The sequence below is a fragment of the Peromyscus eremicus genome, chromosome 9 (genome assembly GCF_949786415.1).
Source record: "Peromyscus eremicus chromosome 9, PerEre_H2_v1, whole genome shotgun sequence".
NCBI classification, from domain to species: domain Eukaryota; kingdom Metazoa; phylum Chordata; class Mammalia; order Rodentia; family Cricetidae; genus Peromyscus; species Peromyscus eremicus.
In genome coordinates this window covers 17677187-17694118 of record NC_081425.1, presented here as the reverse complement: position 1 = coordinate 17694118, position 16932 = coordinate 17677187, and the positions used below count along the sequence as shown (strand labels likewise).

Sequence of the window (16932 nt, the reverse complement as noted above, 5' to 3'; positions counted from 1 at the left end):
TGAAAATTGGAAATAACAATAACCTGTATTGTTCATCATTTTAATTTCCTAAGGTATTTCATAGTCATGAAAACTGAAGAGAATAGAATTGGTAGAATACATTGTCTCTGTTTTTAACATCGAGTCACCAACAATAAAACATTGCCTTGACCTTAGATTATAGCTCACTCCAGTTGTCATGCTTATCTTTTTCTACTAATTGATTACTAGATCATTGGTGTTTTTACATTTTGTTTTACTATGGGTTTTTTCTTTAATTTTTGTTTATTCTTTTCTCATACAATACATCCTGACACAGCTTCCTACCCTCCAAAATGTATGGAACACTTTGTGAATTTGCATGTCATCCTTGCACAGGGGCCATGCTAATCTCTGTATCATTCCAGTTTTAGTATATGTGCTGCTGAAGTGAGCACAACATACATGTATATTATCCTAAAGTTTCCATCTTGTCTTCTTTGCATCACTTATTTCATTGATGAGAATTTCTGTTTCTTTGCTGAATCTTTATATCTTTGAAATTAGATTTAACATGTTAAATTATTTTTTTTATTAAAATTTTTTTAAAAAGTTTATTTTACGTACCAACCACAGATCCCCTTCTCATGCCTCCTCCCACTCCTCCCACCCCTGCCTAACCCCCCCTCCCCTCTCATCTCCTCCTTCAAAAGGATAAATTCTCCCATGGGGGGACAGCAAAACCTGGTACATTCATTTGAGGCAGGACCAAGCACCTCCCCCCCCCCATGCCCTCCTACCTCAAGGGTGAGCAAGGTGTCTGACCATAGGTAGTGGGATTCAGAAAGCTAGTTCATGTACCAGGGATAAAATCTTTGAAGAAGAAATTGAAGAACATATCAGAAAATAAAAAGATCGCCCATGCTCATGGATAGATAGAACTAATATAATAAAAATGATCATCTTACCAAAAGCAATCTACATATTCAATGCAATTCCCATCAAAATCCCAACAAAAATTTTCACAGACCTCAAAAGAACAATACTTGATTTCATAGGGAAAAATAGAAAACCTAGAATATCTAAAACAATCCTTTACATAAAGCAACTTCTGTAGACATCACCATCCCTGACGTCAAGCTCTACTATAGAGCTATAGTAATAAAAACAAGCGCACACCTTTAATCTCAGCACTCAGGAGGCAGAGGCAAGCAGATCTCTGTGCGTTTGAGGCCAGCCTGGTCTACAGAGCAAGATCCAGGACAGGCACCAAAACTACACAGAGAAACCCTGTCTCGAAAAAAACAAAAACAAACAAACAAACACCCCACCCCCCAAAAACAAAAACAAACAAAAAACAAAAAAACCCAACAACTTGGTATTGGCATAAAAACTGACATGTGGACCAATGTAATCGAATTGAAGATCCTGACATTAATCCACACACCTATGAACACCTCATTTTTGACAAAGAAGCCAAAACTGTACAATGGAAAAAAGAAAGCATCTTCAATAAATGATGCTGGTGTAACTGGATATCAACATGTAGAAGACTGCAAATAAATCTATATCTATCACCATGCACAAAACTCAAATCCAAGTGGATCAAAGACCTCAGCATAAATACAGCTACACTGAACCTGATAGAGGAGAAAGTAGGAAGTAGCTTTGAACACATTGGCACAGGAGACCACGTCCTAAATATAACACTGGTAGCATAGACACTGAGAGCAACAATTAATGAATAATTAATTAATTAAACTGAGAAGCTTCTGTAAGGCAAAGGACACAATCAATAAGACAAAACAATAGCCTACAGAATGAGAAAAGATCTTCACCAACCCCACATCTGACAGAGGGCTGATCTCCAAAATATATAAAGAACTCAAGAAACCAGACAGCAAAATACCAAACAATCCAATTAAAAAATGGGCTACAGATCTAAATTGAGAATTATCAACAGAAGAATCCCAAATGGCCTAAAGATATTTAAGCAATGTCAACATCCTTAGTCATCAGGGAAATGCAAATCAAAACGACTCTGAGATACCATCTTACTCCTGACAGAATGGCTAAGATAAAAAACGCTGAAGACAGCTTATGCTGGTGAGGATGTGGAACAAGGGGAATACTCCTACACCGTTGGAGGGAGTGCAAACTTGTACAGCCACTCTGTAAATCAGTATGGCAACTTCTCAGAAAATTGGGAATCAATCTTCCTCAAGACTCATTGATACCACTCTTGTGCATATACCTAAGGGGTGCTCAATCATACCACAACGACATTTGCTCAACTATGTTTACAGCAGCATTATTCGTAATAGCCAGAACCTGGAAAGAACCTAGATGCCTCTCAACTGAAAAGTGGATAAAGAAAATGTGGTACATATACACAATGGAATATTACTCAGCTGTAAAAAACAATGACATCATTAAATTTGCAGGCAAATGGATGGAACTAGAAAATATCATCTTGAGTGAGGTAACCCAGACTCAGAATGACAAATATGGTATGTACTCACTCATAAGTAGATACTAGATGTAAAGCAAAGGATAACCAGACTATAACACACAGCTCCAGAGAAGTTAGGAAACAAGGAGGACCCTAAGAGGAATGTACAGATCACCTTGGGAAGGGGAAACAGAGGAGATCTCCATGAGTAAACTGGGGATGGGGGCACAATAGAGGGGAGGGGATGGGGGATGAGAACATGAGGGAATGAGATGGTCGAGCTGGGAGAAGAATGGAGTGGGAGAGCAATGAAAGAGATATCTTGATAGAGGGAGACATTAAACTAATTTCTTATTGAAATAATTTTGTGATGTTGGCTCTTAAATTTTGATCAATTAATTCTAATATTTTTCTCAGTATTCTCTATTTATTTTTTTTAATTCAACTTAAAAATTTCCTAGTTCTTGATTACTATGCATTTTTTCATTGAAATGCAGATATTTCTGCTCCTTTAAAATTTTTTATTATTTTTTTTCATATACTATATTTGACCATATTCTTTGCCTTCCTCCAGCTCTTCCTTCAGATCCTCCTCACCTAACTACTAACCCAACCTCATGTCCTTTCTCTCTCTCACTCTCTTAAAATATGAAAACCAAAACAAAAAACAAAACAAAAAAACCCAAAAAAATAAAAAGACAAAAACAATGTCAAAACCAAACAAAAGTACACACACACAAATAGGGAGTGAGCTTTGTATTGGAGAACTACTCCTATTAACAGGACCTATCTTCAAGTGTGGTTGATATGCCCTTGGGGAAAATTAATCTCCCTTTCTCAGCAGGTATCAGTTGAAAACAGCTTTTTGTTTAGGGGTGGGATTTTGTGTCCAGACATTTCTGGTATTTGTTATAAAACTCTGATACTTTTTTTGTTGTTGTTATTGTTTTTGGTGTTTTTTGTTTGTTTGTTTGAGACAGCGTCTCTCTATTCAGTGTTGACTGTCTGGGGAACTTGGCACTGAATCCACAGAGATCTTCCTGCCTCTGCCTCTTGAGTGCTTAGATTAAGGGCATGTACCACTTCAGCAAATCATTGATTCTTTATTTTTAATTTTTCTACTTTTTTTTTAATTCAAAGTAGTTTTTTTAATACAATATATTCTGACTACTGTTTTCCCACCCCAACTCATCAGAGATCCTCTCCACTTTCCTTCTCATCCAAATCCAGACCCTTTCTGTGTCTCCTTAGAATCAGGCATCTAAATAACAACAACAACATCAATAATAATAATAATAAACAAAAACAAGCAAACCAAAAAAAGAATAAAAGAACTAAAAAACACATATAGATGTAGATACACCCACATTTGCCCACACAGAAATCCTATAAAAACACAAAACTGGAAGCTATAATATATACACAAAGGACCTATAAAGACAAAAAGAAAAAGAAAGAAAGAAAGAAACAGAAAAAGACAAAAAAAGGTCATTGATTTTGTTTTATGTTGGCCATCTATAAATAAGAATTGAGCCTACTCTTAAAAATGGTTTGGATCCCCAGTGGGACTCTGTTGGAGAGAACTAAATTTTACAAATGACTGTCAAGTGGAAATAGTTTCTGGGTTAGTGATGTGGACTTGTGTCTACTACTCTCAGTGCTTGGATACCATGTGGCTCAGACCCATGCAGAGGCTGTGCATGCTGCCATAGTCTTTGTGAATGCATATGTGTGTAAGTTCTGCTGTGTTTCAAAGACTGTGTTTCCTCAATCCACTTTGGTTTGTACAATCTCCTTGCCTCTTTTTCTGCAGAGCTCCCTAAACCCCGAAGGAGGAGTTTGAAGAGACATCCCATCTAGGTCTGAGTATTCCAATGTGGGATGTTCTGTATGGCAAATGTGTTGCTAATTAGTCAAAAAATAAAACACTGATTGGCCGTTGGCTAGGCAGGAAGTGTAGGAGGGACAAGGAGGAGAATAAAGCTGGGAAGTGGAAGGCTGAGTCAGAGAGACACTGCCAGCCGCCACGATGAGAAACAGCATGTGAAGATGCCGGTAAGCCACGAGCCATGTGGCAAGGTATAGATTAATGGAAATAGATTAATTTAAGCTGTAAGAACAGTTAGCAAGAAGCCTGCCATGGCCATACAGTTTGTAACCAATATAAGTCTCTGTGTTTACTTGGTCGGGTCTGAGGCTGTGGGACTGGCAGGTGATAGAGATTTGTCCTGACTATGGGCCAGGCAGGAAAACTCTAGCTACATTCCAAAGTGTTCCACTCTCTGTATATTGTCTAGTTGTGGGTCTCTGTATTTGTTTCCATCTACTGCAGGAGGAAGCTTCTCTGATGACAGCTGAGCAAGGCCCTGATCTGTGAGTATAGCAGAATGTTGTTTTGGCTAAGTTCCTCTAGCAGAACAGTAGTATTTGGTTTTCTCCTAGGGCCCTGGCCCATTTGGTCTCAGGTTCTTGGCCACCTGAGCAGTATTGAGTATGGGTTCCTTCTCATGGAGTTGGCGTGAAATCTTGTTGGATATTGGTTGGTTACTCCCACCAACTTTGTGCCATCACTGCCCTTGTGCGTCTTGCAGGCAGGTCATCATTATAGATCAAAGGGTTTATAGTTGGGTTAGTGTTCACCTTTTTCCTTTGGTAGTGCAAAAATTACCTTCCTGTCCCATGAACACTAATCCAAAAAGGTGAAGGCTCTATGTAGGCACCAGATCAACTTCTTGTTCAATGAGCTGTGTAGGCATTGTCTTCATCTGGTTGTGACATCTGGTATCCCATTGATTGTCAGGGTTGATTTGGCCAATCTGGCTGGTTACACAAGTGTCCCTTTTCTCCTTCACTGTTCATATGTGTACATCCCTAAGCTGTGGAGTTGGTCAAAGAGTACTACCTTCCCAGACAGGGAAGGATGGGCCTTCATTCAAGGATATATGAGTAGCTGCACTCCCCTGATAGAACCTCCAATCAAGCTCTCAAAATTCTGATTATTACTTAAACCTACACTTTAGGGGGCCAACTTGATACCACTCTTACATGGACAGCAGGAGAGAGGGATTTTGTTTTCTCACAGACCTCTGTTCATATTTCCTTGTCTGGAGAGTATGGGAGTGGGTAGGAGTGCCTCAGAGCCTTAGAGGTAATGGAAGTACTGACAATGGTCCACTAGCCTCCTTAGATCTAGAGAGGGACATGAGCAGTTCCCAGCTTCTCAGTCAGTCTGGGATAAAGATGATGTTACCACTTTTGCAGTAATGTTTGACATCCACAGATCTATTTCTGTATGACTAGAAATGTCTAATTAGACTTCCAATATTTATATTTTCACTAGGAAGAACCATCTAATTTCCTTAGAGCTTTCTAAAACGTTTGGTGTCTTCTGGACTGCCAAATTCTTATACACAAAGTCTAGTATACATGTGGTAAAAAAGAAAAGCCAGGTGACTTGTTATTTATTCTTTATATCCTGATGCACTTAGTTGTTTTTCTGTCTTCTATTTCCCAGTTTCTGTGCTTGTTTTTATATAAAAATATCATTTAGCTATATATAGTAGAACTAATAAGAAGTGTATTTTCCCAGTTAATGAAATTTGAACACGTAGATTTTACAGAAGTAATGTGAAGTGATTCTTGAAAAATAAGGAGATTTACAGAGTCGAGGTGATAGGTCAGCCAGTAAAGTGATGCCTCGTAAGCATGAGGACCATTTTAATTTCTAGACATAAAAAAACCAGATGTGTAGCATACTCAGTTGTAATTCCAGTGTTAGGAAGGTGGACACAGGTGGATCCCTGTGGCCTTCTGGCCAGATAGTCTGGCCTAGTTGGTGACCCCAGATCCCAGGGAGAGATCTTGTCTCAAAAAGATGATGGACAGCACCAGAGGAATGACATCCAGTTGACATTTGTTCTGCATATGCACTTACACACATGTGCACAAGTATGAACACACACACACATGTAAGAATATTGAAATCTCAGTACTAGTCTTCTAGTCAGTTCAAACCAAATAAACTGCATATCTTTTACATCTATTTTCACTCAAAGTTATAAGCACAATTAAGATGATAGTAGCAGTGATCTGACTTGTTTCTAGTCAGAAAGAGAAATGTCTAGATTAGCCTTTCTTGAGGCAATTCTAACCAGTAGGACAGGATTTCACTGGACTTCGCAGAAAGGCAATGCTATATTTAGGGAGGCTTTCTGATAACTTTTAAAGGTTGTTTTTTTTTTTTTTTTTTTTTTTTTTTTTTACAATAAATGATGATATGCCTCTTCTTAACATGTTATAAATGTTAAATCAGTCATCAGCAGTTTTGCTGAAGATCTTCCATCCCTCTCAAAGTAATACTTTGAAAGAAAGCTTGAGTTTATTTTCTTATATTCTTTAAAAGGTAAATAGTTCCAGCTCTAGAATAGAAACACATAATCCACAGATCCTCTGATGAGCAGCCAAAAGAATAGCTTGGCTGCATGGACTTCAACATTTTTTTGTAGCAAAATCATACACATCCAAATGTAGATTCTGGCAGTTCGGAATGCCATGTCAATGTGAGAGATTCCCAAGGGGCCTCTGGAACGCTCATGGAACACTCCTGGGTTATAGCAGTAAACATGGTAGGCATAGCTTTTCAATAGTCATAACAAAATATGAACTGTAAAATATTTTGTATACTAAGTAATGCAAGTGTAATATAAAACAGGTGACTAATATTGCTTAACTCTTTAAGTATACCATATGTTATAAAATATAGCCAAATTATAATTATTTCCATGAAAAGACAGATAAATTCCATCATCTCAAAACTATATGACCAGGGTCATGAACTCTGAGGCTATATACATGATGTGTATTGCTACATAATTTTTAGTTTATTATATACAATCAATTATAAAATGTAAATGAATATTTAAATATTCTAGAAGAGAGTAACATCTTTTTCTATGTGAGTAAACTATGACTCCAAGAAACATGGTACTCCCAGAATCATTCCTAAGAAACACATTCTCCTGTGCTGGGCTAAGCATTTGCATTGTTTAACCTTATGGGTGTGACTCCAAAGTGTGTTGCTGCGGCTCTAATCCTTCAGTGCACCTTAGACAGCTGCTGTGGTACGGCTACAGTTTACATCTTCTCTAAAGCGGCCCCTTGGGAAACACAATGCAAAATAAAAAGTATTGTTTCAATATTGAATCAGCAACATTAAATTTGTATTATATTGAAAATTTATAAAATTCAACCAAGTAGTTGAGCCACGTGAAAGTGTTCAATACATGACAACAAATATTCTTGAATTTCATCTATGCTGGGCATCTGCTCTCAGGATATATCTCCTGTTTGAGATACTATTAGCTGGAGTCAGTATCATTTTAATAAACCCAGTATTTCTCATTGTCATTACAGTGTGCTATCCTATAAGTTTAGAGGGTAAAGGTTAGTTATTGCTGTATTCGAAATTATAAACAATTGTAAAGTACTGTGGATTGAAGAGAAAGCTCATTTCTTCCTTATAGAGAAAAAGAGGGCAAGAGTGGCTGATTTTGAAGGGACATTTACTAATTATGCCCAACCTGGGGACAGACTTTGGGATTATCAGAATTAGAACAGTCTTTAGGTCTCCAAATACATATTTGGCTAAAGGTTATGTCCATGTAGCCTATCATTGATATGCAAAAAGTCAAACAATTGCAAACTGTAATCTCAAATGCACTGTTTTCTCATCCTCAGCTTTCTTTACTGAAGGACTCATCTAGTCTAATGTTTCACAGTCCGTGTTCGTGGTGGCACAAAAGTCTGATTCCTCCGCTTCAGAGGCTGAGGCAAGAAGACTGGGCGTCCAAGGCCATTTTGTTATCTCTATTCTGCCTTTTGCTCTTCTTGCAGAATTTTTATCCTTGTTATTTAAACACCGAAATAGTGTGTTGTCTTTATTTTGGTGAGGAGTCACAGCATAAGATATATGGAGTAGAGACAGTCTCACAACCACGTCTAGCTAAAAATTACAGGACATTTAGGAGTCCTTTTCTGCTTCTCATCATTTTCCCATTTTTTTGGCTATAACCACTCCTACTAAGAAAAGTTAAACACCGTCTTTGTCAATACACTGAAGGATGACATAAGCATCTTGTATAAATTAATCACTGTTTTGTCGATGAACAAATTTAGCCAAATGTTATAAGACATCATTTGGTATAATATTTAATTAATAGAAATGAGGTATTGCAACATTGAGGGGTTGGATACTCATTAGATGATACTAGAACTATGGCTAAGAGTCAGCTTAGGGCAATTCACGTTTTAGAATAATGAAATGATCAACATTATTGCCTCTTTCTCTTGTCCTTTGCTAAACATCGCATGCTGATTTGAAATAAAGGCAGCTTTCTTTTCTCAGATAGCGAGAGCTTTGGTTGCTATAGCAACACACTGATGGGGTTTACAGGTGGCTCATTCTCCAAAAAAAAAAAAAAAAAAAAAAAGAAAAACCAAAACTCCCCCTCTTTTCTCTTTATATACAGAAAAGGCACAAATGGGCAAGAAGGCTCTGTGGCATCTTTATAAGCAGTAAACCTGTTGTTTACTGAAAGATTACATTGCCAAGCATACACAGGAAGCAGATAAGAAAATGTATACTTTGCTTTTATATATTTCTCATCTGCATAACAGTGCATTTTCTGATTTTTAAAGTTTCCTTCTTCCCTCCCCTTCCCTCCCTTCCCTCTTCCACTCCCTCTTTTCCTCCCTCCGTCCTGTCCTTCCTAAAATTGTGATGCCAGCGAGTTTGGTGGGTGCAAAGAAGAAGGGGAAAAGTCAGTAAAAAAAATTCTTCAAAAACTTGTGCTCAAACAGAGTCTAGTTGCTAGGGCGTGAAAGGATGGCTATTTGTAGCTAACACAAAGCTATTCCAAGATGCACTCAGCCTTGGAGGCAAACAAGTTCTACATTTTTAAGAGGCATGGATTGAATCTTCTAGCATACAAAAATAATCTTTTGACATTTTCGGATTGAGGGATCTTTGTACTTAAAGCTCATGAACTGCTGCGGGGGAGTAAGAGAGAGCAGCAAATTTTCTTAAGTTGAGGACATGAGTCAAAAATAACTCATGTATTTATTTGTAGCATTTGTTTATAAAATCTTATTTTCCTGTGAATTTTATGGTAAAGTTAGATTAATCAACATACACTACAGTGCTGGGGAAACAAATGTGTAATTGTACTTTAGTTTTTGTTTTTAACTGACTTTTTCCCTAAACCCAGAGACTTATAATGCCTATCTCTTCCTGTTGCTCTACAAATTTGTACAAAGTAAGTGATATTAGATAAATAAGTACAGTTTTGAAATTATTTCTATACGAATTAATTTACTATAGTTAGAGTACTTCCTATTTTGCCACAGGATGAGGAGGAGCAGTTTACATACAGCATTAGGAAGTCTGTTCAGTAAGTAAAGGAAAACGATCGTATCCCTCGGAACTCTTCACTACATTACTTGAAACTTTTCATTTTCCAAACCTTCTTATTGGCCTAGAACAGTATCACTAAACAATTGGATAGAACGTCTAATTTAAGAAATTATTTTGTATTAGCATGCCAACTGTCGTCAATGATGGTATTCTTCAAACAGAATTTGTTTTGTTCCTCACGCTCCCGTTCTAGCCTCTTCCTTGATTTCGTGTCACCTGCACCCTGTTGCTCTCCCTGACTTCCTCGACGCTCGTTACCCTCCCTCTCATGGTCTCCAATCTACTTTCACAGCCTAGACCCATTCTCATATCTTCTTACTTACATACACACACTGAAAATATTCCTACGTGAGAGAAAACGGGTGCCTTTTACCTTCTGATTTGTCTTAATACTTCCATAGATTTTCCAGAAATTTTCATTTCTTTAAAATAAAAATTCTATTGTGTTGCTCTGTCACATTTTCATTATTCATTCGTTCATGGACGTCCAAGCTGGTTCTATTTCCTTGCTCTTGTGAATAAGGCAGCAATAAACATAGAATTACACATATTTTTGGGGTAGGATAGAGTCCTTTGGACACATGCCCTGTAATGATAGAGCTGGCCACATGTTAGTTCTATTTTAAATTTTTGAGAAATTTCCATAGTGATTTTCATAGATGCTTCACTGGTTTATATAATCCCCAGCAGTGAATGTGGTTTTCTGCCACAGCACAACCAACATTTGTTATCATTTGTTTTCTGGACTGGGGTGAGATGCAATCTTGTAAGTAGCTTTTCTTTGTATTTTCCTGGTGGCTAAAGATGTTGATCACTAAAAAATTATTGTCCATTATATTTCTTCCTTTGAAAACTGATGTTCATTTCTTAGCCCATTTACTGAGTGATAGCTTTTTGATATTTAATCTTTATATATTGTAGATATCAATCCTCTGTCTGAGATATAGCAAAGATTTCCACCATTCTGTTGCTGTATGTTTATTTTGCTGATAGTTTCATTTGCTGAGCAGAAACTTTTTAATTTCTTGTAGTCTCATTCACTTGTTCTTGAGGCAGTTTTCTGGGCTCTTGGAGTCCTAAAGAATATTCAAATTTAAGAATGGTATTTTGATGTAGTGGTCAAATGTCAACCCAGTGAAAAAATAATTTTCATCTTTCTTCTGTCCCCTAAGTAAGGATATAAGCTATCAAAGGATTGAATATTAAGAAAACAAACAACCCAATTAAAAATGGGGTACAGATCTAAACAGTGTTCTCAAAAAGAAGAAACTCAAATGGCTGAGAAACACTTAAAAATGTTCAACATCAAATGCCATCAGGGAAAGGCAAATCAAAACCACTTTGAGATTTCATCTAACACCAGTCATAATGGCCACGACCAGTGAAACCAATGATTGTTTACGCTTGCAAGAATGTGGGGTAAGGGGAACACTTGTTGATTGCTGGTGGATGTGCAAACTGGTACAGCCACTATCTGAATCAGTGTAGCAGTTCCTCAAAAAGCCCAAAGAACATCAAGATCCAGCTCTACAACTCTTGAGCATATACCCAAGGTATTCTGCTTCCTACTATAGAGGTACTTGCTCAATCATGTTCATTGCTACTCTATTCACAATAGCCTGAAATTGATAATAGCTTAGATGTCCATTAACTGATCAATGGATAATGAAATTGTGGTACATTTATTTATGCAATGAAATATTATTTAGATGGTAACAAAAATAAAATTACATGGATGGAGCAAGAAGCAATCATCCTGAGTGAGGTAACCCAAACCCCAAAGACAGGAAGTAGGAGCCTGGTAGTCTGATAGTGGTTACATGGCTTATGGGCTTTTTTTCCCCACCAAGAATCTATCAGTGGCCACTATCAATCCCTGGACAGTGTGGCCAGAGACTTTTGAATATCTTTCCTATCCATGATTGACTGTTGATAAGCCCATTCTTGTGCAGGTAAAATGTAAGCAAGAATACGTGCTTTGAGTTCATAAGATTGTCTGTATCATGGTCTGATGGTGACATCTGTAGCCCTTCCTATTTTCTAGTTCTTAAATATTAATTTTCCCTCTCTTCCACAGTGTTCTATGAACATTACTTGGAGTAGTATAAATGACGTGTTTCTACTTGAGCATTTAAACTTTCCTTATTCCCAGAACACTTAGCAGTCATGTATATCTGCGTTCACCAACTTTCACAGAAAATAGAGGAGAAGATTCTTTGATCAAGACCAAGATTAGCATTTGTCTATGAGTATAAACATAATTAAAAGTTGTTTGACACTCTCAATTTTGATAAACATCAGCAGGCTTTTTTATAATGCCTATTACTTCCCCATATATTTTCTCCTCCAGAATTTATAGTACCAGAAAAGGATTCCCTCCAACTGAAGTCTAAGCTTTGGCAATAAGTGAGTGATTAGCTACCCTAATAACAGTTGTGCCATTATGTAACATGAATTGCTAAACAGTCTTATTAATAAAAACCCAGAGCCAGATATTGGGGTGAAAAACTGAGAGAACAGAGAAATAGGACAAGCCACAGACAACCTCACCTCACTGACACCTCAGTCTCCAAGAAGACCTACTTCCTGTATAGCTAAGCCTATATGTCTTTCTGTTCTGCCATCTCATTTCCTCTCTCCACCCAGCTACATCACTTCCTGTCTGTCTGTACAGAACTCCAGACCTTTATGGTTAACTAGTATTGGAATTTAGGGCGTGTGCCTGGCTCTGTTCCCAGTATGACCTTGAACTCACAGAGATCCAGACAGATCTCTGCCTCCCAAGTGACAGGATTAAAGGTGTGTCTTACCATTGCCTGACTTCTATGTTTAATATAGTGGCTGTTTTCTTTCCTCTGATCTTCAGATAGGCTTTATTGGGGTGTACAAAATATCCCCACACCATTATTGCATAATTGTATACATTTTACCTGTCAGGTTGGTGTATGGTTCATTGAGTACGTAGCTGAGCAAAATCATCAATGCCCCCTTTTCACCGGAAACCTGTATAACTGCTGTTGCTGCAATAATTTTTCTTAAATTTCTGCTTTAAAGAGCTTCTGATAAACTTCTTTATCATCCCTCTTCCCCAAGTCAGCATTTACATTCTTATGATGATTTCTTAGAGTGCCCATCACTTTTGTAACTGGTTTTTCTTTTTGTTATGATTAAATTTTTATATTTGTCTAGAATGTTCTTGGTTTATGTTATGTCTACAAGCCATCAGGTCGTGTGTGCTTTTCCTTATTATCTTTATAGAACATATCTCAGATCAACATTCTCTTAATTTCTAGATGTTCTTTAGGTCAAAAATACTGGGTACTTAAAAAGAAATTAAAATGAAGCACAATTAATTTTTAGTTTAAATGCTTATTCCAAAGTAACTCAGTAATATAGTAAGACTGTACTGTAGTTCCTGGATAGTTATTTAGCAAACAAGAAAGAAAACAAACCATTATATAAATACATATATATGTACATCAGTAATAAATACTATTCACAGAGCAAGAGCATTAAAAATACTATGTAAATTTTTATAGTTTTAAAGAGACATAATTGTATATAAATAACTTGGTTTCAGTTGTGTAAGACATCTTAAGTGTGAAATGAATGATCTTACTCTATTCAAACATTTTAATAAAGCTAAGTAGGTGTTACATCATAAATGTAAAATGTATCATCATACATACCAGAAAACTGCAATTATTTACTAATTGAATATATAGGATATTCAAGACCAGCTGTGTGAAACTGCTTAAAAAAATACTCATTAACCATCCACCACTATTTAGAAAATTATTAACATAATAGTTGTTGTAGTAATGTAATTCTACTATAAACTTTATAGGCTTAAGAAAATATACTCGCTGGGTGGTAGTAGTGCACGCCTTTAATCCCAGCACTCAGGAGGCAGAACCAGGTGAGTTCGAGGCCAGCCTGGTCTACAAAGCAAGATCCAGGACAGGAACAAAAACTACACAGAGAAACTCTGTCTTAAAAAACAAACAAAAAAAAAAAAAGAAAGAAAAGAAAAGAAAAGAAAATATACTCTAGGTTACAAAGTTTCATATTGAAAAAATTGCCTATATGTTAACAATCTAACAAAATAGCGTATTCTGGGTAGTTTATGAAACACAGAAATTTGTTTCTTGTAATTGTGAATTCTGTAAGTCTAAAACAAAACATTAGCAGCTTTGTGGAATATTCCTTTACACTGTGTGAATGAATATATGTCACTGTGAGTGGTTTAATAAAGAAGCTGACTGGCCAATAGCTGAACAGAATAAGGCTAGGTGGGAAAGCCAAGGTGAGAATGCTGGGAGGAAGAAGGGTGGAATCTGGAGTTGCTAGAGACACAGAGAAGTGAGATGAACATGTTGTATTGAGAAAAGGTACCAAGCCATGTGGCAAAGCATAGATAAGAAATATGGGTTAATTTAAATGTAAGGGTTAGCCAGTAACAAGCCTGAGCTATTGACTGAGTATTTGTAATTAATATAAGCCTCTGTGTGGTGACAAGATTGGCAGTGGGAAAGAAAACTCCACCTACAGTTTAATATCTGAAATGGGCTCACCTTATAGACAACACTCGTTGTTATTACCTCACATGGAAAAAAAGGGATGTGGGAGTTCTCCCTAGAGCCAATTTATTAAAGATTTGTATGCATTTAATGACAAATATTTGATTATTTGTTACTGACAGAAATAAATTAGTCATTTGGCAAACTATTATTGAATTAACTATGTGATTGATTACAAGTATATGAAAGGAGGTCTACAAAATGTAGCTAAATGGTAGAGCACTTTATTAGCATGCTCAAGACTCTGGGTTCAATTCCTAATACCACAAAAATAAAAATGTAAAAGAAAGGAAAAACTTAAAGACAGCACAAATTGAAGTCCAGGCATTATTAAATTAAAATAGAAGGAGGATATGAAACTGAGAAACTGAGGGTTCAGAATGTAGGGTGGTGGGAGTATACCTGGAAGTATTTAAAAAGGGGAGTATGTATAAATATTATCAAAAGACGGTGTATGAATGCTTCAAAGAAATAATTAAAACTTCTTAAAAAATATAAAATCTGGTCTGGGGAGAGTTCACTGGGCAAAGTTCTTGGTGCATAAGTCTGAGACCCTGAGTTATAATCTCCAGAACCCATATAAAACTAATCATGGCAGTATGTATCTGTAATTCCAGCATTCCAACAGCAAGATGGAAGGTGGATCCAGGAGCAGCTTGGGAAGCTCTTGGGCCAGCTAGTGAAGGAGAGATCCTGCTTCAAAGTAGAATGTGCAGTCCATTCATATTTGGGATGTGGTGTGTGAATTCTGGCACTCACACACACTCGTGTGCATGCACACACACAATCAAATTATTTTATAAATTACCTTTCCTAAAAGAATAAGCAACATAACCCACAAATAACATTTTTATTACAATATGTCTAAATCTATGACCACTCCAATTTATTAAAATACAGACCCATCAGGAACATAGTAAATGAGGCAACAAAGTGGAGTAAAAAGATGCTGCTTATAAAGAGGACCAGACAATGTCTGATTCTTGTCAAAGTCATAGAAAACAAAATAAGATAAACTATGAATTTGGGGAGTAGAAGTAGAAACACACTTACTATTTGAAAGGTTTTAAAATCAGAAATCAGACCTTTGGAGTTAGCCTTTGTCTACCAGTTCTTAAGTCACTACCCCTGACTCCATCATAATGAGAGATGGTGCATCTTCCCTATAAAATCTTTGAGACATATCTAACTTAGTTTCCTCTGACAAAGAAAAGGGTCAGTGTAAAAATCTAAACAAAAAATATGAGTCACAAATGTCCATATACTAAATATTATGTCTTCCTTTACATGCCTAGGAAATGTTTGCTGGTATGAGTTGTACTCCACACTGGCAGTTAAAGTGTCTTTCTCTGAGGAAACATAACTGTCCAGATAAAATGCCTCCAAATTCTGATGCGTGAAAATTTATACAATATAAGATAAATAATGTCTCATCTCTCTATAAACTCATTCAAAAATACTTCCTGTTTCTAGTACTACTCAGGTTTAGTAGTTATTTTCTTAGAATTATTTATTTTTTAATTTTATGTATGTGTGTGTGTAAGTGTATGTATATGCACGGCATGTGTGCAGATACTTGTGGAAGCCAGGAGAGGTGTCAGATCCCCAGGAACTGAAGTTACAGGTGGTTGTGAGTTTCCCAGTGTGGGTACTATGCACTGAACCTGGGTCTTCTGAAAGAACAGCACGTGCTCTTAGCTATGGAGTCAGCCATCTTTTCAGCTTCATGATGATGATTTTTTATCTCTAGCCTTGGGAACTTCCTTCCTCTGAGACGCTCTTCTCTTTTGCTTCTCATCTTTCCATTTTCATTCTCACATTTTTCCTCAGCATCCTTCACACAGGGACCCAAAGTGTACCTAACTTTTGTCCTCTGCTGAATTAATCATTCTCAGCAATCAATTTTGAGAATAGCCAAGCTTATTTTTCTAAAGGATAGATGTTTTACAACCTTCTTCCCTACACAAGAAAAAGTCTGACACTTAAAACTATTTTGTATTTAATCATGCAACAGCCCAAATAAAAACTCATACTTTTTTTCCCTTTAGTCTAATATGGACAAGTTTGGTCATCTTTTTGGTTGTTTTAAACCTAAAATGTGTTGGGTAAAAATTGTATACATTGTATTGATATAAAACTTTTCTCCCTTAATCAAAACTTACACAATGATAGGTAAATAAGGTATAATTTCTTGGTAATGGCACTCAATACTCATGCAAAAAATAGTGAAATGCTTGATTTCCCCCCTTTATTTGTTTTACTGAAATTTGTGACTTACATCATACTCAGAGGCCCACATGAATATTTGTTTTTAAATTAGGACCATATTCTCAATTCGCTACACAATAAAGGGATTATACATTTAAAAGAACTGTATGCAATCAGGAAGAAATTTTAATTAGTCACAAATAGAACTAGCCTTTTGGAAATAATTTGACCCGACAGTTGGAGGTTTGATCAGCATAACACAG

The 16932-nt window shown here is 36.6% G+C and overlaps 1 non-coding gene across 1 annotated transcript; it reads right to left on the bottom strand.

Moving 5' to 3' along the window:
• Positions 1-312: 312 nt before the first annotated feature.
• Positions 313-416, bottom strand: LOC131920242 (U6 spliceosomal RNA). The gene has a single exon (XR_009381586.1). It is a non-coding gene; the product is annotated as a U6 spliceosomal RNA (small nuclear RNA).
• Between the last annotated feature and the right edge of the window lie 16516 nt (positions 417-16932).